Here is a 25543-nt window from a genome sequence, read left to right on the forward strand (position 1 = left end):
TGTAAGCTTACCAAAGGAAAAGTAAAATATTTATTCCAATATTTTGTCCATTTGAACTGAGAATTACTAACTATAGGATGCTCACAACTACATAGATAATATAAATTCAAAATTGTACAAACCTTTCTATACTAGGGAATACAAATACATTTATATTCCTGTACCAACATTTAAAGAGCAGTAGTTGTTACCTTGAGCATTACTTGGAAAAGATTCTGCACCTGGGTTCAGAAGGAAAGAATGCTACAATTGATTAGCAATTGTAGTTGAAGCCATATTTTTCTAATCTTGGTTATGTACTTCGGGAGACAAGTCAAGATTTACTGTTTATCCTACAAGTATATTTTTATCTTTTTTTCAAACATATCAAGAATATGGTTGAAAATTAGCTAACTAAAGTAGTCTGGAGTTAACTGTGAAAGACATAATATACTTGGTGATGGAATAAATATATCAGTTTTTTATTATTGATAGTGAGGCAATAAAAGGATAAGTAGATAAAGATAAGCAGAACTTAAAATGCAAGATCTTAGAAAGTGTTCAAATACCAATATTAACAAACAGTGCGGTATGCAAAATTTTTAAGTATTTCTAAAATAATTTTTAAAATTTAATGCATAAGTATTCAGTAACAAGGAGTCAAATAATAAAATAAGGTGTCATATTTCCCTGAGGCCACAAAGACATTATTTGCTTATACACATTGTGGAAGAGCTAGATTAACATTCTAAGCCATGCATGGCAGAAAGACAGAAAAGGGCAAAAAGATCTCATTCTCCCTGTGAAGGACAATAAGAATGAAAGCCAAGTTGAAGTTTGGGCTGAGTCAGAAGCTTCCCCAGGAAGAGTTGGAGATTTCTTTCCACTGTTCTGACCTCTGCTAATCTTGGAACTTTGTTAACATGCTAATATAACGGATTATGCATAATAAAACAATTTTTTTCCTTTTTACTCGCTTTCTTCTGAATTCCAGATGTCTAAGTCATTATTTTCAAATATCATTGTTTTTATTAAATTGTATTTCTTATGAAGCACTTTGGATCTATCTTGAGGCAAAAATCTTGAATCAATTAACCATGAGATCCCTCCAGACCTATACATGTACTGTAAAGATAGATAATACTGCACTTGGAAAACTCTTCTATTGTCCTAATTTGACAAACTTAAGAAATAACATTATCTCTGTGAGTTTAAACATTGAGAAACTGTACAATTTATGAGAAAACACTGACATCATATTACCTGACAAGAAGCCATTGTCCCCATTTTGAAGATGAGGAAACAGAATCATAAAATCAGGAAACTATGATCTGTACCTTATTCAACAAATCAAAGATAGGATCTCTAAGCTATCTAGCAAAATATATTTATGGAGTCATGATATTTGGTAAATTACATTGGTTTAGAAAGAAAAATATTGGCTGGGCACAGTGGCTTACACCTATAATCCTAGCACTTTGGGAGGCTGAAGTGGGCAGATCATGAGATCAGGAGTTCGAAACCAGCCTGACCAACATGGTTAAACCCCGTCTCTAGTAAAAATACAAAAAAATTTGCTGGGCGTGGTGGTACACACCTGTAATCCCAGCTATTCAGGAGGCTGAGGCAGGCAAGTTGCTTGAACCCGAGAGGCAGAGTTTGCAGTGAGCCAAGATAGCACCACTACGCTCCAGCCTGGGTGACAGAGCGAGATGCTGTCTCAAAAAAAAAAAAAAATAAATAAATAAAAATATAAATATTCTGTTTAACAGTTTGTTCAGATTTACCTTATGAGGTGGTATTTGACAGCTAAATCTCCTATGTGGTCCTGTTTCCTGTTAGCTTTGTTGAAGATAAACATGTTTTATTCTTCTTTGCTTAGAAAGCATTTTTAAAGAGATCCATAGTGTGAAAGGAAAATTTGTAAACTTATACACTGATTACTTCTATCCATTTATATTTATTTGTTTATTCATAGATTATTTAGCTCAGATTTCCTTTAACCTGAAGGCATACTTTCAATTTAGAGAATACATGTTGTAGTAAGATGCAACTGTATATTCAGTTGAAAAAAATTTTAGATGGAGATGCTTTTACTTTTAAGTCATGACGCAAAAAATTCTTTGTAGAAAATCTTTGAGGATGCCACCTGTGCTTTCATTTTATGCCCTCTATCTAATACTGAGTAAAAAGTAGATATTTGATAATTTTTTAAACAATGCATTCATACAACACACATTCTGTAAATGTGGCATTTCAGTTTTTCAATGAAATTAGTTCTCTATGCGATGAGCCGAGATCGCGCCATTGCACTCCAGACTGGGTAACAAGAGCGAAACTCCGTCTCAAAAAAAAAAAAAAAAAAATTAGTTCTCTAGCAGTCATTTCTTTAAATAAAATAAGTGAAAGTCATTAAAATTATTTTGAGATCATGGTTGATTTGTTGTTACCAGTGATCTCAAAACTTTTAAAAAAGGGTAAAGTTGGACCACAGAGATTTTAGAAACTATAGGAATATGAGTATTTCCCCCTCAAAAAAAAAAAAGGAGAGCTAACCTTTGAGATTGCTTTTAGTAAAGAAAATGATACACAAAAAATAGTAATTTAATTAATCCAGTATTTAGCAAAACCTGTGCCCTACTCCTCATCACTCATGCGCTATGTGTCATTTAATTTTTCCTACTATAATATTTTTATAATAAAATATTTTTCCTAAGTCATAACTGTCCCTTGAACCAATACCTTCTTTTATGGCTGCTTTCTCAAGTAAGTTTCATGCAGATTGCTTTCTGTTCTTCCATAAGACATTTTTTCCAAGAAAAATGAACTCAATTTCAAGGTTAAGTTCTCCTCATTTGTGTGTTTTCACAGCAACAGTCAACAGCACATTGTCCTACTGTTTTAGAAAAAATAGTTCAAAATAGATATGTGAAAGCAAAGCCATGACCTTAGTTACATGGGAGAATAAAAGCATTTCCTGGATTGGAGATGTTTTTGCTTATAGGAGAGAAGAATTATACAACTGACTCATTTTCTCTCTTTTTCCTCATTCTTTATCTCCACTCTTCTTTCTATCAGCTGCATTCGTTTGTGCTAAGATCTAAGTTTCTCATTTTGGATTTAGTTTCACATGACTGTGAGACCCAAAGTATACATCCCTGTCGTATTTTTTTTCCAGACACTATTGTTATTCACAAAGAATATTATTCAGAGTCTGATTATTTACAGCTATTTAGAAAGCCTGGTACAAAGAAAAGTACACAGGGATTTTACTTAGTACGAACTTATAAGACAAAAATATAAATTTGAGTGGAAGAATGCATGCTTATTTTGAAAAACAGAAACCAGAGAGATTCCCCTCTTTGTGGGTTCTTGACTCTCAGGGGTCACATTGAAATTCTCTTTAGATATCTCTTTCTCCTTTTGATTGATGACTGTTTGAACAGCAGAATATTTAAACACTTAGCTAACTTTGTAACTCTGGAAATGACCCTAGCTTGTGGTATATAAGATGATCAATAAGTATTTGTTGAATTGAACTAAAAGGAATCTGTGTAGTTATAGAGCAGTAACTGTAATACCACTGTAATATTTGGGACTGAAAAGTCTATTATAAAAATTAAAAGAGTCATATTTTCCCTGCTGAGATATTAATGTTTGCTTACCTTGAACAGAGAAAAGGCATCCTATGGGGAAGAAAATGAGGTAATACAGAAATGAATTTTGCCATGAAATGATCCAGAACAATCTGGGACATTCTGAAGTTAGTGCCAAGTGTAGCATATGGAAAAAAATGTTTTTAAAAAATATGCCAATTTTCCCAAAATATGAAGTCATTGCATTTGCTACTAATTGATTGGCTTGCAAAATTCACCTTTGGAACAGTCTTAACTTCAGATGAAAGAGGTGTGAGTTCATGAAAGTATTCAAAAATAAAGCTTGTTTGTATAACTATAATAAAAGCCTGCGAATGGAAGATGAGGTAATGACTTAACAAGTCAACTCTTGTCCTTCAAAATGTAATTTTTAAATATACCTCTTATTCAAAAATGCTCCATCAGGAAAAAAAGGATATATTCCACTTTATAATGACTGTATTTTTGGAAAAATCTATGCTATTTTGATTGAGTATGTGAATAATATATGCTCTTTATAAAATCCTTAAACAATACATAGGGGCTTAAAATTAAAAGTGAAAAATTCTCATGCTAGTCTACTTGCAGAAATATTGCCATTTATAACTTTTCACATATTTTTAAATATAATTCCAGAACTTAAATGTATATTTAAACATAAATAGTGAAAGATGAACTTCTTTATTTATTTTCAATGTTTTATAGGTATATAAAGTGTGCCATTATAGCATATTAGACAGTTTAAAAAACTGAACATTAATAAACTTGACATATGTCTGTAAATGGATTTTCAGTATAATAATACAGATTTTATTTAATTATGAAACTAATTCTAAATGTTTTACTGAATTGAAAGCAAATACTTTGAGTGGCTAAAATTTGTACTATAATGGTCATCTGGTACTACTGGTTTTAGAGACTTCTAAATGTAAGTAAGTCTCTATAAATATGTATTGAGTACTTGTCTCTGTTCTAGGTGTTTTCCCATGTTTTCTACCCATAATTTAATTCTGATAACATTTCTGTGGAGGAGGATTAGGATTTTCTATTTTACAAGCTTGCACCTTCTTGAGCAGTCGCTTGAGCTGTATCTGGGGCCCTTTGAGCTGTAGCTGTAGCTGGAGCAAACAGGATATGGGGAGCAGTGTCTTCAGGCTGTGCAGGGAAATGGGGCCCTGGGCCTGGCCCCCAAAAACATTCTTTACTTCCAGGTCTCTGGGCTTGTGATGGCAAGAGTTGTCTCTAAGAGCTCTGAAATAGCTTCAAGGCCTTTTCCTCATTATCTTGGCGATTAGCTTTGGCTCCATTTTAGCCATGTTAATCTCTTTAGCAAGTGATTGCTTTATAACATACTTGTATTCCAATTCTAAAAATGATTTTTCTTTTTCTGGCCAGCCTACAAATTTTTCAAACTTTTACAGTCTGCTTCCCTTTTAAATATAAGTTCTAACTATAAGTCATTTCTTTGCTCCTGTATCTGATCTTAGGCTATTAGAAGCAGCTAGGCCACATATTGAATGATTTGTTGCTTAGAAATTACTTCTACCAGATACTCTAAGTCATCACTTCCACAGATTCCTAGGACATAAACACAATGTAGCCAAGCTGTTTGCTAGGGCATAACATGGGTGACCTTGACTCCAGTTCCCAATAAATTTCTTACTTCCATCTGAGAGCTTATCGGCCTGGCCTTCACTGTCTATATTCCTATCAACACTTGGTCAGAACCACCTACCACATCTCTAAGAAGTTCCAAACCTTTCCCTATCTATCTTCTTCTGAGACCTCAAAACTCCTCCAACCTCTGCCTATTACCCAGTTCTAAAGCCAGTTCCACATTATCATCTTAATAGCAATGCCCCACTTCTCGGTAAAAATTTTCCATGTTAGTCAGTTTTTGCATTGCTACAAAAGAATACCTGAGAGGGAATAATTTACAAAGAAAAGAAGTTTATTTGGCTGACAGTTCTACAGGCCTTAGAGGAATCTGCACCCATAATCCAAACACCTCCCACCAGGCCCCACCTCTAATATTGAGGTTTACATTTCAACATGAGATTTGGGGAGACAAACTTCCAAACTGTATCACATCCTGTCACACTTAGCCTTTTTCTAGCACATATTAGCTAGCTGTATCACTTTCCTATTCCATTAATGTTTCCATTCTAGTGAGCAGTGGTATTTAATAAGTAAGCCAATCAATCTGTATAATTTCAGGTATTGAATAAATGCTATAAAGGAAATAAAATATGTTTTGGGCATATGAAATTATGTGAGTATGTGTGTTTATATAAGAAGGTTATTATATATGTAGTGTGTGTTGTATGTGCATGTTGTATGGGTGTTGAGTATGATTGTATGTATGTGGTATGTACATTTTCTGTGTCACATGTGTTGTGTATGCTTTATGTGTTGATTGTGATTGTGTGTGTGTTTTGTGTGTTTTATTTTAGATAAGGTGACAGCCAGAGATGACACCTCTGAAAATGACTTGTTTAAATTATACATCGCATGTTTATGTTGTTGTTAGAGCAAGTTTATATAATTCTATTGATGTTACACTATTAATGTGATGATGAGGAGAGAAAGAATACACATTGAACACCTCTTTTCACACATTATCTTATTTTATTCTTACAATGACTCTATGAAATAGATATTTTTATTTTCGTTCTGCAGATGAAGAGAATAGGAACTTGTTCAAGGTTGCCAAGCCATCAAGTGGTACTAGAAATGGGATTCAAAATGCATTTTTTTGACTTCATACCTCATTGCTCTTTCAACTTTATCACACCACCCATTCCTAAAGCCAGAAAAAAGACAATAGAGAGAGGTAAATGTACAATTAGAAGTAGAGATGAGATGATGGAGAAAATTAAAGGCAATAGGGAGTCATTTGGTGTCCATTATGGCAGCATAACAGACTTGCTGGGAGTATTAATGAGTCAAAAAAATGTAGAACACACAGAACAATGCCTGGCATACAGTATGTGCTATATGTGTTAATTTTTATTATTATTACCTGCCCAATAGATGTATGGGTAAAGCTGATGAAATATCTTGATTTATGAGGTTTATTGTCTTTAATCAATACATGAGGAAGAATTGTGTGCATATCGAAGTTCAATTGTGTGACATTCCTAGACCTCATCATGAAGTTAGAAAACTAACACAAACCAACCAACCATTGTTGGAAAACATAGTCAAAGTGTTTTTCTTAGAAATGACCCAAGAGTTTATTTAGTCATATTATCATAGAATACTGGCTCTTAATTTTATCAGCACAAATGTCCTTCTACTATAATGATCAAAATTCATAGGTAACACACACAAAATTTAACAATTAATATAAAAATAAGAATATATACATATTCCAAAAGCTTTCAGAAGTTTGAATAATCTCAATATAAACAAATGTATCAAACTCCCCAAGTTAAAAGATAGAGATGACCAGATTCAAAAATTAAACAAAAATGAAATTAACTATATTCTACATACAAAATAGGTATCTAAGGCATAGGAATACAGAAAATTTAAGCATAAAAAGATAAAAAAAGTAATAATGAAATGCAACCTGAAAGAAAGTTGGCAGAGCTGTATTAATGTCAGACAAAATATACTTTAAGACTCTTGGAGGGTACCAATATTAATAAAAAAAACTTGACAGTCTTCAACATCAGGTAAGACCAGTTCAAAACATACATTTATAATATTATTTTTAAGTATTAGTGATACGCACTCTAACTTAAATGTTTGGTAAGCCATAGTAACTTTCTTCTTTCAGTTAGTTACACATGCTTATATATTTCATGTTTTATTTTATTTGAAGCCATGTTTTAAATTTAGTGTGTTATCTAGACAAAATGAATGCTTAGTGTTATTATTTGCTTGTAAGCAGCCAATGCAGGGACACATTCTCATGGCACAAGAAATCACTCTGTTTACTGTATTATAGTGGATAGGTGACCTCTCTTCATTAGTGAGAAAGTATATTTAGAAGGATGGAACTTCTCAAGAAACAGGCTTTTCCTTTTTTCTTTATGATCACCTGAATAGGCCAAGTTAATTATAATACATGGTCCAAATGATTTGCTGTGCACCTACAAAATGGGTAGGGTATAGAAATCCAAATCATGCAATAGGAAAGGAGAAAGTCTTGGCTGTGGCAAAAGAATTAAGGACTTCCCTTTGGTAGAAACTCATCCGGTTCCTTTTACCATTTATGTTGTACAAAGACTGCTATTTTGTATGAAATTATGTTAATACCACAGTTAACTTTAATGTATTACTGGTGATTTAATATAGTGGACTTTTAAAAATTCTCTTACATTAGAGACATTGACTTTAGTGTTAGGTAATGCATGAGGAAAAGTATATTAATAGGAATTCAACTGCTAAATAATTTTGGTATTTGCTTAAATGTGAATTGATCTTTATTTGTGATGAATTCTAGTGTTTTGTTTTTCTCCCTTGGAACACCAGTGATTTTTCTTAACATACACTGTCTGATGTATATTGTACAGTATGAAGTGTATCAGCACTTGAAGTTGTATCAGCACCTGAAGTTGTATCAGCCAATGGCCGGTGACATCAATGGTTTTTATTAAGGATGTTATCATAGCAAACAAGATACCTGAAATAACTCAGAGGAATTGAATGAAACACTATGAATTTAAGATATGTTTCTAGACTGCAAATACAATAACACAGTTATACATTCTCAAAAGGAATTTATCTTTTTCTCTTTTGATGTCAGATAAGTTTGCTCATCTATAAAAATGAAAATGACAATAACTGAGTTACCTAATTCACAGGATTGCTGAGAAACAAGAGAAAAGAAATACAATTATTTGTTGCATGTTTATGTAATTAAAATGGGGATGAGGGTGGGGCTATTGTAAGGCATCTGAAGGCAGAGGAATTGGAAAATAAATTTCTGTGTTATAAATCAAGATGTTTGACTTAAAAGCTAAAATTCATTAAAATCTAGATTGCTTAAAAATAGGACCTATCAAAGTAGACTGTTGTAAAAACAGGTGGCTGCTTATTTTCAGTAATTTGAAGGCCCATGGTGGGCAACATGAATTCTTTTTCCTGTCACATGAAGATGAATTACACACATCTGAAGGACTAGATACTGGAAATATAAATTAGAGTGATGGGTTGGATTACTAGTAGTTGTGACAGTAGATAGAGTGTTTTAATTGTTATTCTGTTGAATAAGATGCTTGTTTTGGAGCTAAGCTCTGAGGAAGAAGCTGTTTGGGTAAAGCTCCTGATTCTGTTCGATCCATTGTGTAATAGTTTGGAAAGTGGCTTCTTAGTGTGAGTTACCTGAGGGTTGTGGTGTGACAGCACTGGCCATATAAAGGCAATAGTAGTGAAGTCGATCTGGGAGAAAGAATGTCCTGGAGTACTGCCCCAATGTAGTAATTACATTTAATAAAACATGGAAGTCAATATGTGGAATTTTGCTTTATCACAACATTTATTACAATGTAGCTGTTTTACATGCTAATAAGCACTTGAGTAAGAGTTGTGCAACTGACTATCCTAGTTTGTTTGTCTGGGACAGAGGGGTTTCTGAGAACATGGGATTATCAATGCTAAACCTGGAAAAGTCCTGGGCCAATTGGGGCAGTTGGTCACCCTAAAAAGAAAATATCAGATATACTCCTAGGCGTTGGGTTGTGTAAGGTGTTATGAACATACTCTGAGAAAAAGTAAAAATGACCTCCAGAATGTCATTGGAATATAGTTTTACTTTGTTTCTGTGAGGCGCAGGAGTGAGGGAGAATTTCTGAGTATGAGGTTGTTACAGTAGTTTTTCTATGCACTAGATTCACTTTGCAGGCATTGGATAGAAAAGTGGGATCATTTGCCAACACTTACAACCCTTAGGAGAGTTTCTGGTGGAGGATGCACAGTCTCATTCCAGGAATGAAAAAAAGGACCAGAGAGTGGAAAAATATTTCTTGTCTGATCTGAGAAAGTCGTGACAATGATATAAATGGGAAGGCGCATAAACCTCCAGAAGAGCTGATATGGTAGCACAGAGTTCTCATTCTTTAATTCCCTGCATGTAGCTAACACTTGTGGTAGGCAGCAACAGCAACAGCAGAGGCCCCTCTTCAGTTAGCTTGCCATAAAGAGAGGCAGCTCCTTGTCTAGGCAGGAGAAATTTCCAGGCCATCTTATAGGTTTGACTTTTATTGAACACAAGCACACACCCATGCATATGCACATGCACACATGCACATACCTGCAGGGATGTGTGCCTCGTGATTGAGGAATGTGATGGTAATTAAGATAAACAATGAGAATAACAGGCCAGTGTTCTCCACCTTGACACTATTGATTTTTTTGGCTAAATAATTCTTTGTTGTGAGAGGCTGTCCTGGGGTGGTGTTTAGCAGCTTTCTTGGTCTATAATTGCCAGATGTCAATGGTACCTTTCTCCCAGTTGTGACAACCAAAAATGTCATCAGACATTGTCAGTTGTCCCTGGAGGGACAAAATAGCTCTTTGTTGAGAACCACTGCTACAGATAATAATAGTCCATGGAAGCAAATTATTCCACCTCAATTAATGTTGTCATTAATGGAGTGGGGGTCGGACCTTATCGGAGAGAGGGAAAATATGAATAACCATGGCTGTCATTTAGGGAACACTTATTACGGGTAAGGCAGTGTGCTAAGTGCTCTACATTTCTTAGCTCAATTAATCCTTATAAGGGCCTTATGATGGTGCTATCCAAGGTCTCAAAATAAAAGAACTCTCAAGACTCCACAGGGTACACTCATGTAAGGCTTTAATAATTGCAAATAATATGGCACACAAAGAGAAGGAAAGTGCAGGCAATTATAGGAAGTCTGAAAACTCCCAATGCAGACCTCCCAGGGTCTTTTCTCAGTTACGCATGAGGCATTTCATCTTTGGGTTATGTACTTTTCAGATATGTGTGGGGTATCTAAGTCTAGCATAGTTCAAATACAAATTTACTGCAGGGCTTTTTACACCTTTACTGGTCACTTTGCTACAGCCAAGCTGTGTAACAGGTTAAACCAGATGCAAACCATCAATCCATATATCCTAAACAATGCAGACAAGATAATATGGAGTGCCTCCAGGGGAGTTTTGAACTTTAAATGACATGTTCTAAATCACTAGATTTATTGCTTCTGCAATAGCTATTATTCCACCGGTCAAGGAAACATTATAAGAGTTTTGCCACTTGTTAAGTGTGTTCATCCTGATTACACATAAGGAAACAAGGAAAAGATCAATTGGTGGGTTTGGATTCATTGACTTCAGTATGAGGTGGACTAGGGCCAGAACTACATTTATTATCCAACCTCCATATACTCCCACTTTCACAGTGGGGATATGGTGTCATTTGTGAATCCTGTTACCACAGTCAGTTTACATATTGAATTCAACAGCTCTTGAAAAATCCTGGTTCTTGGTTGGACGTGGTGGCTCACACCTTTTTTTTTTTCTTTTGAGACGGAGTTTCGCTCGTTACCCAGGCTAGAGTGCAATGGTGCGATCTTGGCTCACCGCAACCTCCGCCTCCCAGGTTCAAGCAATTCTCCTGCCTCAGCCTCCCGAGTAGCTGGGACTACAGGCACACGCCACCATGCCCAGCTAATTTTTGTATTTTTAGTAGAGACAGGGTTTCACCATATTGACCAGGATGGTCTCGATCTCTTGACTTCGTGATCCACCCACCTCGGCCTCCCAAAGTGCTGGGATTATAGGCGTGAGCCACCGCGCCCAGCCGGCTCACACTTTTAATCTAGCACTTTGGGACTCCGAGGCAGGTGGATCACCTGAGGTCAGGAGTTCGAGACCAGCCTGGACAATATGGTGAAACCCTGTCTTTACTAAAACTACTAAAATTAGCTGGACACGGTGGCAGTCACATGTAGTTCCAGCTACTCAGGAGACTGAGGCTGCAGACTCACTTGAACCCAGGAGACAGATGTTACAATGAGCCAAGATTGTACCATTGCACTCCAGGCTGGAAGACAGAGACAGTCAGTCTAAAAAAAAATCCTGATTCTTTTCTTAATGTAAAGATATTTGATAAATGACATGAGGTCACTGTGGAGGACTAGGAGTTACTGTGGAAGGACTGAGGGAATTACTACTCCCTCTAACTGTAGTATTCTAGAGTTCTTCCTTGTGAAGATCTGACCTCTCTTTTAATTGATGGCTTCTTGTTTAATAATTGGCTCAGATATGGAATGTAGGTGAGATATTGCAGTTTTCCATTGGTAACATTTGGTCAGCTGGTATTATCCTTCTAATCCAGTTTTGATCACTTTTACATTTCTCTCTCTCTCTGTGTGTGTGTGTGTGTGTGTGTGTGTGTGTGTATGTGCACACACAATTCTCTGTGGGTCAGGATGTCCTGGATGCTATTTCAACCTTGCTGCCAATTATAATTATTGCACACACTTTACCTCTTATGCTGTCATCTCCGTCTACTACTCTGGAATCCTTTCATTCCCATTGACACTAGGGAGCCACTAGAATAGCATCTCCTGCCATCAGCCTCAGTCTGTAGAGGGCAGCCACTATAAAGCTTCTTATTAATAGTGGCATCCATCTCTCTCTCTAGTACATTCCTTATCATGTAGTTAATGAAATGTTTTCCAGCCCTTCCCAAGGAAAGTCAGCTGGTGGTTTCTCAAGTCTTATGTAATAGACTCATTCTAGCATGTTCATTTCTCTGGAAATTTGCTTTTTGTTTCTCAGTACTCTGGCAAGGTAGTTCCAGCATTTCCAGTTTATTTGATAGAAAGCCATCTGTTTTTCCAAGCTTCCAAGAGCTATTGCAGCAGCATATCAGAACTTGATCCTGAGACCTTTGCCAGGGCACCAAATCCTGAGCCGGAGAAAGTGTGCCCATATTAACATACTCTCCCTAATCCAGATTTAAAGTTTGGGTTCCCTCTTGGTTCAGAAACTTTAAGAGCCATTTCTAGAAACACTGTCCTGTTTCTATCAGTTCACATTAGCCAGGTCTTGTAGCTTCTTTGGTAACAAATCCCTTATGTCACTGGCAGAGGTGCTAATTCCTGACTCAGGCAATGGTAACCCTTGACCCTAGACATTGGTCTAGTGTTAAGGAATGGAGCTGGAAAGCATATCTGAGGAGGGCAGCATATCTGCCTCAGCTGAGGCTTCTGCACAGTTGTCAGGGTATCATTTAGAAATCAATGCTAAAGGAGATGAAATGACTTTCTTCTATCTGTTTCAAAGACTATCCTCTTGAGGAAGATCTATCTTTTCAAAGATTATACATATTATAAGAACTTAATTGCTTTCTTTCTAATGACTTAAAAATTGATACTTTAAAATGGGATCTAAAAATTCTTATTCAATAAAAATGAAAGTATTCTAAAAAATGTGTTTGAAGTGAAAATGTACCTCAGCCAGCTTTGTAACATTCAATTGTTGATCTGGATGTGAATTTAGATTCTTATTTGTAACAATGGAGTATTTCTCATATTTTCTAACTATTATTTAGCACTTTCTAGTGAATATTTCCTCTTTAAGCAGAAACTAGGCTTGCTTAGAAGAATAGGAAAGCTGATAAGTTGAATAACTTATTGTCACATTTGGCAGTTAGCTACAGAGATGTAAAGTTAACAATATGTTTGCCAGGAAAATTATAAATAAGAAATGAAAAAAAAATCTGGCAGTGAGGATTCAACTGGAATATTCTGAACTAAGACAAGTAGTTAATCATTCAGCTGTGCTCTTGGTTCATAACTCATAGAATGTAAAAAGAAAACATGACTGATATTTTCCTAGCAATGTGGTTTTAGTGCGTTGAGCTGACAGAATGCTGCTGGTAAAATTAGAAGATAAATTATGGGTAAAGGGAAAATAATTTATCTGTTTAAGGTGTAAGTTGAATACTTTTCATTGGTTTGAAGCATCTGTAATACTCTGCATTCTCCTTTAATAGCCTGGTGGCCTTATAAAGCCATAGATATGTGGCTTTTTATTATATTTTTATAATATACTACTGCCATTTTATTATTTATTTTATGGTTGTTTTATATAAAACAACCATAAAGAATCATATAATAAACAACCATGTTTATTATATGATTGTCTAAAAATTATATAGGTAAATTTTTTGTTTTTCAAGCTTTGTAAGTGGAGGTGATTTATAGCTCTGTCAAAAGATTCAAGATGGTAATTTTTTAATAGTCTTAAAATTGTTGTCTCTCATTTTCATATATTCTATGCATACTAGCCTGTGAAAGAAAACAAATACCCAATAAAAGAAAGAAAACAGACAAATTTATCATACTCTTAATACTTTAGTTGGAGTAACTAAACTACTTATATCTTAAATATGAAAAATAAAAGGCAAAATTATTAAAATCAATAACTATATAAACAATTGACTGAGTGATAGGCAACATAAAATATATAAATTGAAACATCAGTAAGTCAAAATGTGGGGGAGAATGGTATAAAGTGCAGAGTTTTTTTGTTACTTTTCTTTGTGATCAGAGGTAAGTCGTTAACAGTTTTAAATAAGCTGTTATAACTATAATATGCTTTTTGTAAGCCTCATGGTAACCACAAAGCAAAAACCTATAATGGATACACGAAAATAAATAGTGTGGAATCAAAATATATTTCAGAAAATCACTTAACCACAAAGAAAGATGCTAAAAGAGGAAAAGAGAAAGAATCTATAAAACAACCATAAAAATATAATAAAATGGCAGTAGTAAACCTTTACCTATCAATAATAAACTTGAATGTAAGTTAAGTAAATTCTCTAATTAAAAGACATAGAGTAACTAAACAGATTAAAAAAAAAAAAGAAACAAGACCCAACTGCATGCTGTCTACAAGATCACTTCACCTTTAAAGGCACACACACATGGAAAGCGAAAGACTGGAAAAAGATACTTAATGCAAATGAAAACCAAAACAGAGCAGCAGGAGCTATACTTACATCAGGTAAAACAGGCTTGTAAATGATCAAAAAGACAAAGAAGGCCATTATATAATAATGAAGGGGTCAGCACAGTAATAGGATATAACAATCCTAAATATATGTGCACCCAACACCCAAATATATAAAACAAATATTTATAGACCTAAAGGAGAGATTGACTGCAATACAGTAATAGTAGGAGATTTTGACATCCTATTTCTGCAATGGACAGATTGTCCATACAGAAAATCAACAACAACAAAAAAATCAGAGTTAAATTGTGCTCTTGACCAACTGGACCTAACGGCAGATATTTACAAAACATTCCATCTGACAGCTGCAGAGTACGCATATTTCTCAAAAGCACATAGAACATTCTTTAGGATAGAATGTATGGTATGTCACAAAACAAGTCATAACAAATTTTTTAAAAAAGAAGAACAGCCATAAAAAAGAATGGGATCATGTCTTTTACAGGAACATGGATGGAGCTGGAAGACATTATCCTAAGCAAACTAACACAGGAACAGAAAACTAAACACCACATGTTCTCACTTGTAAGTGTTAGCTGAACAATGAGAACACATGGACACAAGGAGGGAACAACACATACTGGGGCCTATTGGAGGGGCAGGGGAAGGGAAAGCATCAGGATAAATAGCTAATGCATGTGGGTCTTAAAACCTAGGTGATGGTTTGATAGGTGCAGCAAACGACCATGGCACATATTTACCTATGTAACAATCCTCCACGTCCTGCACATGTACCCCAGAAATTAAAATAAAATAAAAAACAATAAACATCCGATATTTTTTCTGACTACAATGGAGTAAACGGGTCATCAATAACAGTAATAATGTTGGAAACTATAAATTAATGAAAATTAAAAAACATACTTCTAATAATGAATGGGTCAATGAAAGAATAAAAAACGTAATTAAAAATTTCCTAGAGAAAAATGAAAATGGAAACACAACACACCAAAAGCTATGGGATACAGCAAAAGCAGGTTCTAGGAGGGGAGTTTTATTTTTGTTTTTACTTGAAAATGCTATTTATTACTTGAAATATAATGTTAAGATAGACAAAATCCTAATTAAAATTTTAACTAAACAAAATTAAAAAAATATATCCTATTTACCATAAATTTGGTGCTGAGCATACAATAGTGAATATTACTGACAAATATCCTTAAGAGGGGAGTTCTTAGCAACAAACACCTATCTCAAAAAGTAGAAAGACTGAATACACAACCTAATGATGCACCTCAAGCAAGTGGAAAAGTAAGAACAAACCAAACACAAAAGTAGTAGAAGGAAAGAAATAATAAAGATTAGAGCAAAAATAAATGAAATTGAGAGTTAAAAATAAAAAGGTAAATGAAACAAAAATTGGTGTTTGAAAAGATAAACAAAATTGAAAAATCTTGAGAGAAGACCCCCATAAATAAAATTTGAGATGAAAAAAGAGACATCACAACTGATAACACAAAATACAAAGGATTATTAGAGACTACTATGATAACTATATGCTAACAAATAGTAAGACCTACCTAAGAAATAAATTCCTGGACATATAGAACCTACCAACATTGAACCATGAAAAAATAGAAATCCTGTTTAGACTAATAATGCATAACATGATTGAAACAGTAATAAAAAGTCTCCCATCAAAGAAAAGCACATGACCTGATGGCTTCACTCCTGAATCTATCAAAGATTTAAAGAAGAACTAACATCAATTATACTCAAACTATTCCAAAAAATTGAAGAGGAAGGAATACTTCTATTCTCATTCTATGAAGCTAACATTATCCTAATATCAAAACCAGACAAGGATACAGCTGAAAAAGAAAGCTACCGACCAATATCCCTGAGAAGCAGAAATGCAAAAATCAACAAAACACTAGCATATTGAATTCAACAGCATTTAAAAGGATTATTCACTATAATCAAATAAGATTTATCCTTGGGATGCCAGAATGGTTCAACTGTGCATATCAATAGATGTGATACACCACGTTAACAGAATGAAGGACAAAAATCAAACCCTCATCTAAATAGATGCAGAAAAAGCATTTGGCAGAATTCAGCATCTGTTTATGATAAAAACTCAGCAAACTAGATATAGAAGAAGTGTACCTTAACAATATAAAGACCGTATATGTATGACAAATCCACAGCTAATATTATATTCAGTGGTGAAAAGTTGAAAGCTTTTTCTCCAAGATCAGAAACAAGATAAGGATGCCCACTCCTGTCACTTCTACTCATAGTACTAGAATTTCTAGCAAGAGCAATCAGTAAAAAGCAAAAAAAAAAAAAAAAGGTATTCCAATTGGGAGAAGTTAAATAGTCCCTGTTTGCCGACTACATGATCTTATATATAGGAAATCCTAAAGATTCCACCAAAAAAAACTGTTAGAACTGATACATTTAATAAAATTGCAGGTTATAAAACAAATACTAAACATATTGCTAGTGCTTCTATACATCAATAGCAAACAATCTGAAAAAGAAATCAAGAAAGCAATCCCATATATGATAGCCACAGAAATTACCTAGGAATAAATTTAATCAAAGAAATGAAAGCTGTTTATACAAAAACTATAAAATACTGATGAAAGAAATTGAAGAGAATACACACACTATAAAATGGAAAGTATCACTTTCTTATGGCTTGGAAGAATTAATATTGTTAAAATGTTCGTGCTATCCAAACAATCTATAGATTCATTGTAATACTTGTCAAAATACCTATGATGTTCTTCACAGAAGTAGAAAAAAAATCCTAAAATTTGTGTGGAACCACAGAAAACTCCAAATAGCCAAAGCAATTATGTGCAAAAAGAACATAGCTGGGGCCATCACAGTACTTGATTTCAAAATATCCTACAAAGCAGCATAGAAGTATCATAAATACAGTGGCTATAGCCTTATGAAATGTATTGATTTAATCAATACTTGAAAGTCAAAATTTTTCCTTGATCCAGAGGCTGCAGACATGAAAACAACAGTAATCTCTTTTTACATCCATCTCCTTTAGAGTTCTTAGATGACTAGGAGCATTATAAATGAACACTAATATATTGAAGTGATTTTTTTTTTCTGAGCAGTATGTCTCAACAATGGGCTTAAAATATTCAGTAAATTATGTTGTAAACAGATGTGCTGTCATGAAGGCTTTGTTTTTCCATTTATAGAGCACAAGCAGTAGATTTTTCATGATTTTTAATGACCCTAAGATATTTGGAATGATAAATGAGCACTGGCTTCAACTTAAAGTCACGAGCTGTGTTAGCCCCTAATAAGAGAGTCAGCCTGTTTTTTGAAGTTGTCCTCTGTAGTCAGGCATTGATTTCTCCTCCAGTTATGAAAGTCCTGGATGGTACCTTCCTCAGATATAATGCTGTTTTTCTACAGTGAAATGTGTTGCTTAGTGTAGCCACCTTCATTAGTGATCTTAATTAGATCTTCTGGATAACTAGTTGCTTCTACATCAGCACTTGCAACTTCACCTTGTACTTTCATATTTAGGAGATGACCTCTTTCCTTCAACATCATGAACCAAGTTCTGTTAGCTTCAATCTTCTCTTCTTCAGCTTCCTCCCCTGTCTTAGGCTTCACAGAATTGAAGAAGTTTAGGGTCTTGCTTTGGATTAGGCTTTGACTTGAGAGAATGTTGTGGCTGGTTAGATTTTCTACACAGACCACTAAAACTTTCTCCATATCAGCAATAAGGCTGTTAGGCGTTTTGTTTTGTTTTGTTTGTCATTTCTGTGTTCACTGGAGTAGCACTGTTCATTTAATTCAAGATCTTTTCCTTTGCATTCACAACTTGGCTAACTGGTTTGGTGAAAGGGCCCTACCTTTTGGTCTATCTTGGCTTTTGACATGCATCCCTTGCTAAGCTTAATCATTCCTAGTTTTTGATTTATTTATTTATTTTGTTTTGAGATGGAGTCTAACACTATGGCCCAGGCTGTAGGTCAGTGGCGTGATCCTGGCTCACTGCAATCTCCGCCTCCTGGGTTCAAGCAATTCTCCTGCCTCAGCCTCCCAAGTAGCTGGGACTACAGACGTGCGCCGCCATGCCTAGCTAATTTTTGTGTATTTTTAGTAGAGATGGCATTTCACCATGTTGGTCAGGATGTTCTCAATTTCCTGACCTCTTGATCTGCCCGCCTTGGCCTCCCAAAGTGCTGGGTTTACAGGCGTGAGCCTGGCCATGGCTTTTGATTTAAAGAGGGAGACTTTCAACTGAAAGGAAGTGTGAGTCTTCCTTTCGGTTGAACACTTAGAGAGGCCATTGTAGGGTTACTAATTGGCCTAATTTAAATATTGTGTCTCGGAGTAGAGAGGCCTGAGGAGAGGGAGAAAACAGGGTAATGACTGGTTGGTGGAGCAATCAGAACACACACAACATTTATGGATTATTAAGTTTGCTGTGTTATATGGATGTGTTTCAGGGCCCTCCAGAACAATAACAATAGTAACATCAAAGATCACTGATCATTGATCACCATAATAGATATAATAATGAAAACTTTGAAAATTTGAAAGAATTAGCAAAATGTGACACAGAGACACTAAGTGAGCATGTACTGTTGGAAAAATAGTGCCGATAGGCTTGCTCAATGCAAGGTTGTCACAAACCTTCAATTTGGAAAAAAAAAAAAATGCATTATCTGTGAAGTGCAACAAAGCAAGGCACAATAAAACAAGGTATTCCTGTATAGAATTATTCACTGCTTTCTGATTTGGGGAGAGATGTCAGGTAGAAGGAAGTGTGTGTGAATGTTGGGGTAGGGGAAGTTGGCAGGGATTGGGAGGGGCCACACTGGCAAGTCACATGGTCATCCCATCACATGAGCGTTGATTAAGTGTTTATGACATGGCAGATTCTGTGTTGGGTACAATGGAGGAGATATGAGAACATGCTTCCTGCCTTCAGGGTGCTTGCAATTAGTGGAGGGGACAAAGATAAAATCTGCGAAATAAGTAAGGTGCAATTCAAAAACACATAAGTGCACAATTAAATACTAAATTGCGTAATGCATGCTCTGTGGTGAAATTAATATGCAGAAGAGAGAGACTGGACTGCAGTGTTGACTCTAAAGTTTGTTCTAAAAGTTGGTTAAAATTTACCTAGAGAATAAAATGGTTGAGAATCTTCAAAGTGAGAGAAACTGTGACTAGTACTGTGGCAGAAATGAGTAAAATATGCATGAGAGGAACAATAAAGATCGATATTTTTGGAAAAGATATTGAATACAGGGAATCAGATAAAAATGTTAGGTTGAGACAATTTCATGCATATTTTTCAAACTGGTAGAAGAATTTATACTTTCTGCAACAATCAACAGAAGACTACACAGGGGCATGGTAGATGCTTTTATAGGGGAAAGGGATGATGGGAACCAGAGATGAAGTGGAGACTCAGGAGGCTATTGTAATCTGAGTGTAAGATGATAGGTGCCCTGAAATGGGTGATTTCATGTAGGGATGCAATGAGAGTGAAAAAGGGAAAGGAAAGACAAGAGACAGAGAATGGAGAGCTGGGGAAAACAGTGTGATATGTTGAGATAGTAAATTCATTTTTTAAACTTCATGAATTTTTCCCTTTTTCTTCTCATATGCAAGTAAGTATTTGGTTTGGGGCTCAGTGTCTCAAGGAAGGGATGTGGTTGAGTGGGCACAAAAAACTTGGCTTTTGTTTTAGCAATGTAAACCTCATAATGGGGAAAGGACTTGTGTAATCAGTAAAATAAAGTAGACATGAGAGCAAAGGAAAGTGTCTTGGCTGGATATTGGAAGGTGGAATTGCTTTGATGTTAGAAAGTAATGGATTGGAATGATCAGAACTGCCTGACACAATTTGAGTTTGCTATAGCAAGAAAGTATCACCTATTCCAGTGTTCTCTCTTCACGAGACAAGCTGTTATAAAAACTTAAACAGTATTAAAAAAAAAAAAGAGAGAGAGAAAAGATAAAAGCTGGGAGGTTCATGGTATCCTAGAGATCTGAATCTTCCACTTCATTTCCTGGCAATGCTCTTGAGAGGATGAGGCTTGGTAAGATGCTATCAAAGAAGTAACTCCATGACGCTTCTGGCAGGTGGGAAATGGGGAGCTCTGTGGCAAAATTTCCACACTCCAAGAATGGTACAAAACTGTCACCTGAAAGACCAGAATGCCATGGCATGATGAACTTCTCAGGTGTAACCTGTATATGAGAGGCGACTTCAGGGCCATATTATCTTTCTATCTCCCCCCATTCTTAACCCTGTAAGATCCTTAAGATCCTTACTCTTTCTTTAAACCTCAACACAACCCTTAAATAATTGGGAGAACCTTCAAAAAGACTCAAGTTGAAGTGTTCAGCCTGCATTCCAGACTCATAATAACAATTCAGTTGAGTAATGAAAATTAATTTGTATTTATTGCATATCTGAATTAGTGAACTTTAGTTATCCCTCCTATAATAGTGACAGACATATTTTATCAAATGTGAGTATAAAACATTTATTAGAAAAAATATGAATTTATTAAATGTCAAAATCCTTTATGGAAAATACTTCTAATCTTGCATTTTCTTTTTTCTTGTTTTCATTTTTTAATAAGGAATTATTGATAAACTCCTAATGGGAGGCCCCAGCAGTATAAACAAAAATAACACATAGGCCCTAGCCTCAAAAGGGAGAAGAAAATGTAAGCAAATAATTATGATGTGGACTGTTTCAAATCTATCATAGAACAGCTTGGACTGGAAATCAGTCAATCACAAGGAAAATTCCTATGTGTTATTATACACATCAAATTGTGTACTAGGTCTAGTGGTCATGAGGGGGAATTATTTATTCATAAAAGTATAATATTCAATATGACTATGTTGAGTAAGAATCTAGTCTAGAACGCTATTCCTGACTGGGTGAAGATGGAGGAGGAGGTGGATAGTAAGATAACTGTAAAAATCTTCCTAAGTTTGAGGAATTTGACATTTAGTTTTGAATGAAGACCATATAAAATACGAAAGCAGGAAGAGACTGGGAAAGATTAAGTTCTGTGTTTAATATAGCAACTGGTGGAAGCTCTCTGTCGCCAATCAGAATGTGTAAATGTTAGAAAACAATGAGAATGAAAAAGGAAAGGGAAGACAAGGAAGGTGACAGAGTGTATACAAATATTGGAGGTTTAGTTTTGGGAATCATCTACAAATAAAATGTGGGCGAAATATGCCTCTAAATGAATATTTGAAGATACTGAGGCTGAAATCTCTGAGCTCTGGGAAAGGCCCACAGCCAAAGCCTTGAAGGAAGAACTCAGGGAGAAGGGGGATGAGGAAATGCCTGAGCACTGAGAGGAATGACAGAGGACCAGGTCAGGAATCAGGGCAAGGCATTTCATGGGAGAGGAGAGTGTGTGGTCAAGTGTCACATGGCCCTCCTGGAGGGTTGCAAATTGTCAGAATTAGGATGGGCCAATCTGTGACACAGTTGGAAATTTTACTATAGGAAATAAGAGACAGATCCATCCGTGGTTTTAGAATCTAAGCTTCTGTTTCTTTTTTTCTTCCTTCTTTCCTGCCCGCTTTTCGTTAATTTATTGTGGGTAGTTTCCTCAAAGTCTCACTTTTTGTTTATTTTTATTTTACTTTATTTCTCCCAAATTTATTTTTGAATAAACAATACTTCCACATAACAACAAAATAAAATTCAAAATGACACAAAGTTTACAGTATATATGTATGTATTGTCTGTGTACGTATACAGATATACACACACACAAATATCAATCTAGTTCCTCACCTTATTTTTTACCTAATAATAATTATGGAGATTTTTGATGTTATTACATATTTAGAGAATTGTCTAATCATTATAAGGTCTGAATATTATTCTGTATGTGGGCATAGAATAGAATATACTACTGGTTCCCTACTAATAAAGACTCAGGTTGTTTCTAAATTCCAGGTCTTGACAAAGTAGTAATAAATATCTAGCAAAAACTTCATTGTGAATATGTGTAAAATCTTTCGATAATGTTCTAGAAATGCAATGGTTGGTTTGAAAGGGTATATAAATTGATGATGTTTATAGATATTAAGACTTTAATTTGAAATAGCATTTGTTTCAGGTAATACAGCAACAGAGGTTGTGTAGTTAGCTCCAGAATCCAGAATTTAGTGAAGTTTTTCTACATGTTAGTCATATGGGGAACTTGAGAGAGTGAATGAGACTCCTATAGGTAAAAACCCTATTGACAAAATGTCATAGGCAGTGAGAAGCAAGAAATCCCATAGAGTGGCAGTGCAGGAGAGCCAGGACTCTTATTCTGATATTAGCTAGGGTTTACATTTTGTGAGTTTTTCTGAGACATCACAGAAAGTCCTTTGTTTAAAATATTTCAAAGCCAGAAAAAAAATTCAACTTGTAGTTCAGAAGGTAGAAAAATTAGAAACATCTGGTAAATTCGGTCACAGACATGGCTTGTGTTGACATGGAGATGTAATAACCAGGAGGTTGACTAGTCCAGTCTAATTGTGGTGAATAATATTTTCTCAGCAGTCTCCTGGCCACAAAGTATGAAAAGGCATTGGGAACATGCTGTAAAGTACCTTGATGCCCAGAACAATTACACTCTGGAAACATTCTCTTGGCTGGCTGAAAGTGACCCATGACCGCAGCTCAGTTCATTCCACAAACAGAATTAGTCACAAAGCCATGTGGAATAACACTCTGTAGGACTTTCTTGTGTTGACTTTCTTAGTGCATGATAGCATGTCGGGTCTTCACACCCTGGAATGATATTGGTTTGGAATAGTAGGGATGAGAAATAGTGCAACATTTGCTTTATGTAATTATAATTATATAAATTTTATTTTTCATGTGGTTATTGACTGTACTCTTTTTAGAGCTTTCTTGTATATGAGTGGGGCCTGTCTAAAAGTCTATGACTTAAATTTTTACAGTTTTCACTATTTTAGTATTATGTAAACAACATATTAATTAATAGTGTCTTAAGAAACAGATTGACCTTCACTTTGTTCCTGTACTTCTGTGTCTTTCTGATCCTTTCCTGATTTTATGAGAGAAAATTAATTACTTCCCTTTCATGTAATACATATGTACTTCAAACATAATCCAGTTGATTTATTTGTCACTTTGTATTTTAATTTATTTATAGGCCTGTCTCTAATTAGATATCTACTCCTCAAAGTTAGGACTATTTTATTTTATGAATGTATTCTTGGTGACTGCTTCAGTACTGAGTACATGATAAGTGAAGAATAAATATTTATAATATGAATAAATTAGTCTGCTAATTATAGGAACACAAGGTGCTTTGATATGAAATCCAATCTGGCCACTAACAATCATTTTTTTCTGTTATGAGTTCATTCTTGCATCTGATTTTCTTAGAGCTTTTTTACTAATCCATATTGCTGAGTAATTTTCCAAAGGCAATTGTAAATTTCTGAGTATTTACTTTGAAAGCATCGGTATGTAATTTTGTAACCAGTCAATATAGACCAATTTTGTGGCTACTTTTAAAGACTCTTGAGGATTCTATTATTTGATGAGAAGGGTTCATTTGTTCTAATAAAAAGTTAGCATGTGTTTGCTTTCTACTGTACTGGAATATTATAATAATCTAAAACATGTACAAGATGTATATCAAATTAAAGAAACTTCAGAAAATATTTTTCACCAGGAATCCATTGTCTGAATTACTTATAAACTATCACCATTAAGTAGTATTTATTGTACATTCACGTGTGTCTGCTACATCCCACATTACTGTCAGTGTAGCTGACCAATTAAGTCAGCAATTATTTCCAGATTGAGGCAACACACAGTATCCTGTTTTTATGGTTCTTTTCAACTTGGATTTGGTATCCCTTTAATTTTATTTGTATAGAATTCTATTTGCTTTAAAGTTAAACATGACTTTTAGTTATTGTTCCTTCCTTTGTCACTTTTAATTTTCATTGTATATTAACTTTGTTTGTTGGAAAAATCATTTTCTTAGACATGTTTTCCCTGAGGTTCCTCCTTTGCCCTTTATATTTATGTGGGCCAGCCAAATTTTATGTCCAAACTTTGATCCTTTCTTTAGGTAGGTATATAGGTATCATCTGACAGCACACAATGATGTTATAATATAGCTTTTGTGTTTTGAGAGGGTTAGGGGATGTGATCCAAAATACGAGAAGTTTTTATTTATAATGGACTGTCAGAAGATTATGTTAGTAATTGGTCCAGCTATGTTATATAGCTTTGAAAAAATTACGTAATTTTCTGAGGCTTGGTTTTCTTGTCTTTAAAATGTTGTGAGATTAGAAATGATGTCCTTTGAGCATCTTGCATAGCTAATACAGTAGGCACTAAATAAGATGGCTGATGACAGAATCTACAGCTACAAAAAAGGGTAAGAGATTGTCTTATTTGTGAATTGGTATATAAGTGGTGTGCATGCAGCCGCTCACATTTCTGTGGTCCACAGCAGACCCCCCTACTATTAGCACTCTTTTCCATAGTCCGCATGCAGTTTATGAGTTAATTTCTGTAACTTAATTACAGTAACTTAAACTGTACCCAGTTATGAGTGGTGACTATTGCCAGTTAACCCAAGAAGGAAAATGAGTTGTATCTCATTTTTCAACCATCATATAGCCTCATCCTTTCATTTTACAGAAGAGAAAACTAAGGCTCAGTGAAGTTATATAATTTCCTCAAGATGACACATTGAGGCTTGGTCAGAACCTTGTACTAGAAGCCAGAACTCTTAATTCAGTTCTCCATCAGCTGAAACATCTGTGTTTTTTGTTGATCTTCTTTTATAACTGGGGTAGAGATTCATGTAATTTACAATTTTTTCTAGAGCAAATAAATTAACTCATGATTTTCTTGAGCTAATATTTGTGGGTTCATATAAATGAGCCACACTGACCAC

General features: G+C 35.0%; 1 long non-coding RNA gene and 1 other non-coding gene across 2 annotated transcripts in view; both read left to right on the forward strand.

Annotated features, from left to right (window-relative positions):
* The window catches only part of LOC105725147 (uncharacterized), a 194883-nt gene that overhangs the window by 36995 nt on the left and 132345 nt on the right, over positions 1-25543 (forward strand). The window lies entirely within an intron of this gene.
* On the forward strand, positions 20428-20548 carry LOC135273736 (small nucleolar RNA SNORA28). Its single transcript, XR_010341546.1, has one exon. It is a non-coding gene; the product is annotated as a small nucleolar RNA SNORA28 (small nucleolar RNA).

This window comes from Aotus nancymaae, unplaced genomic scaffold (assembly GCF_030222135.1).
Source record: "Aotus nancymaae isolate 86718 unplaced genomic scaffold, 86718_ANA_hifiasm-v0.15.2.pri h1tg000008l, whole genome shotgun sequence".
Classification (NCBI taxonomy): domain Eukaryota; kingdom Metazoa; phylum Chordata; class Mammalia; order Primates; family Aotidae; genus Aotus; species Aotus nancymaae.